The following is a 3,426-nucleotide window of genomic DNA, read 5'->3' as shown; positions in this document are numbered from 1 at the left end:
TATCAGTAGTGATGTCTCCTTTTTCATTCCTAATATGAGTTATCAAGTTTCTCTCTCTTTTTTTGTTAGTTTTGCCATTGGTCTATCAATAATCTGCTTTTGTTGATCTTTCGGATTGTTTTTTGGGTTTCCACTTCATTGATTTTTGCTCTCAGCTTTGTTATTTCCTTCTGTTTCCCTATTTTTGGGTCCTTTCGTTGAGCACTTTCTAGTTCTATTAGCTGTGTCATTAAGCTACTCAGGTAAGCTCGTTCTTCCTTCCTGATGTGTGCTTGCAAAGCTATAAATTTTCCTCTCAGTACAGCTTTTTCTGTGTCCCATAGGTTCTGATAGTTTGTGTCTTTATTGTCATTTGTTTCCAGGAATCTTTTGATTTCCTCCTTGATTTTATTTCAGACCCATTGGTTATTCAGTATGAGGCTGTTTAACTTCCAGGTGTTAAAGTTTTTCTTCTGAGTCCTTTGGAATTCACAAATAATTTCAGAGCCTTGTGGTCAGCGAAGGTAGTCTGCAAAATTTCTATTCTCTTGATATTATGGAGGTATGATTTATGTGCCAGCATGTAATCTATCCTTGAGAATTTCCCATGTACATTGGAGAAGACTGTGTATCCAGGTTTCTGGGGATGGAGTGTCCAATATATATCCACTAGGCCTCTTTCTTCCATTTCTCTTTTCAGGTCTAGTATTTTCTTGTTGGTTTTTAGTCTGGTTGACCTATCCAGTGTTGACAAAGCCGTGTTGAGGTCCCCCACAATTATTGTGTTGTTATTGATATTATTTTTTTAGATTTGTCAACAGTTGTATTAAATATTTTTCTAGTGCCTCATTTGGTGCATATATGTTTAGGGGAGTGATTTCTTCCTGCTCTACATACCCCTTGATTAATATAAAATGTCCATCTTTGTCCCTTACAACCTTCCTGAGTATAAAGTTTGCATTATCTGATATTAGTATGGCCATTCCAGCTTTTTTATGGGTGTTGTTTGCTTGGATAATTTTTCTCCAGCCTTTTATTTTGAGTCTATGTTTGTTCTGACTATTCAGGTGCGTTTCTTGTAGGCAGCAGAAGGTTGAATTGAGTTTTTTGATCAATTTAGCCACTCTGTGTCTCTTAACTGGGCATTTAGTCCATTGACATTGAGAGAACGAATGGTTCTGGGATTTAATGCCATCTTTATATCGAAATGTGGTATGTCTTTTGGTTAGTCTTGTCTTAAATTAGGTCTTTCAGTTTTTGTCTTAAGACTGGTTTTAAGTCTGTAAAGTTTCTGAGCTGTTTTTTTCTCTGTGAAACCACGTATTATTCTGTCAAACTGGAAAGTGAGTTTTGGTGGGTACAGTATTCTAGGTGAAGCATTCATTTCATTCAGTCTTGTCACAATGTCCCACCACTGCTTTCTGGCATTGAGTGTTTCTGGTGACAGGTCTGCTCTAAATCTCAAGGATGCTCTCTTGAACGTAATTTCCCCTTTTGATATTGCTGTTTTAAAAATTCTGTCTCTATCTGTGGGATTCGTTATTGTGACTAGGATGTGTCTTGGGGTAGTTTTTCTGGGATCTCTTTTGGTTGGTACTCTTCGAGCATGCAGGATTTGATCACATATATTCTTTAGCTCTGGAAGTTTCTCTTTAATGATGTTCTTGACCATTGATTCTTCCTGGAAATTTTCGTCCTGGGTTTCTGGGACTCCAATGATTCTTAAGTTGTTTCTGTTGATCTTATCATAGACTTCTATTCTTAAGTTGTTTCTGTTGATCTTATCATAGACTTCTATTTTCATCTGTTCCCATTCTTTTACTAATTTTTTCATTGTCTGTTCATTTGCTTTAAGTTTTTTTTTTCCAATCTCTCCTGCTGTATGGAATTGTTATGTATCTCATCTTCCACAGCACCAAGTCTATTCTCAGCTTCTGATACCCTGTCCCAGAGCTTATCCATTTTGTCATTCACTTTGTTTACTGAGTTTTTCAGGCCTGTTAGTTGACATGTTATTTCAGTTTGGGTTTTGTGATTTCTGTCTTCATATTTTCTTGGTTCTTATTAGAGTTCTGTTCAACTCGATCCATGGTTTCATTGAGTTCATTGAGCATCTTCCATATTGCTAGTCTAAAGTCCTTATCTGAGAGGTTGATTAGTTGGTTGGTCATTATCTGGTCATCAGAATTGTCATCTTCATTCTCTATGTCTGATGATGGCCTGTGTTGTTTTCCCATTGTCACACTTGTATTGTGGGTTTTTCTACGTGTTGTGGTGGTATTCATTGGCTAAATGATGCAGGCAGCACACTCCTCTGGCTCTGCTCTTTCTGGATAGGTCGACTTGCCTCCAAGGGAGGGAAGTCCTCCGTGGATAAAGCCTCACACAGGATCAAATCTTAGGCCTGAGCACGCAGCAGAGAAGACAGTCCGGAGAGAAATGCTTGCTTCTGTGATCCAGCACAGTTCTTAGTGTGATTTTTTCTTCTTGTTGCGATGGTGTTCTTTTCTTAGAAAGAGCGCATGGCCACGTAGTGAAGAGGAGCTAAGTGCTCTGCTGGAGCTTCTTTTCAGACCACTCCCAAGAGGTTCACACAACAGGTTAGTAGACAGACACACATAGGCAGCACTCACAATTTTTCACAGTCGGGCCCCACTGGGCAGGCGTAGTTTCCTTGTTTATTTTTTCAAAGAACCAACTTCTGCTTTTGTTGATCTTTTGGATTGTTTTTTGATTTTTTACTTCATTGAGTTCTGCTTTCAGCTTTGATATTTCCTTCTGTCTCCCTATTTTTGGTTCCTTTTGTTGGTCATTTGAGCTGTGTCATTAAGTTATTCAGGTATGCTCCTTCTTCCTTCCTGATGTGTGCTTGTAGAGATATAAATTTTCCTCTCAGGAACGCTTTTGCTGTGTCCAATACTTTCTGGCAGTTTGTGTCTTCATTATCATTTGTTTTCAGGAAAGTTTTGATTTCCTTTTTGATTTCATCTCGGACCCACTGGTTGTTCAGTAGCAGGGTGTTTAATTTCCAATAGCTAAATTTTTTTTTCTGTGTAGCTTTATAGTTCACCTCTAATTTCAGAGCCTTGTGGTCAGCAAAGGTAGTCTGCAAGATTTCTATCCTCTTGATTTTATGGAGGTATATTTTATGTGTCAGCATGTATTCTATTCTGGAGAATGACCCATGTACATTGGAGAAGAATATGTATCCAAGGTTTTTGGGATGGAGTTCTTATATATATCTACTAGTCCTCTTTCTTTCATTACTCTTTTCAGGGCTAGTATGTTTTTGTTGGGTTTCAGTCTGGTTGACCTATCAAGTATTGATAGGGCTGTGTTGAGTTCTCCCACAATTATTGTGTTATTCATTTCTTCTTTCAGATTTGTCAGTAATTGTATTAGATAATTTGCTGTCTCTCATTGGGTGCACATATGTTTAATAGTCTG

This window comes from Suncus etruscus, chromosome 13 (assembly GCF_024139225.1).
Source record: "Suncus etruscus isolate mSunEtr1 chromosome 13, mSunEtr1.pri.cur, whole genome shotgun sequence".
NCBI classification, from domain to species: Eukaryota; Metazoa; Chordata; class Mammalia; order Eulipotyphla; family Soricidae; genus Suncus; species Suncus etruscus.
The sequence above is the reverse complement of the archived record's forward strand: the minus strand, read 5'-3'. Positions refer to the sequence as shown.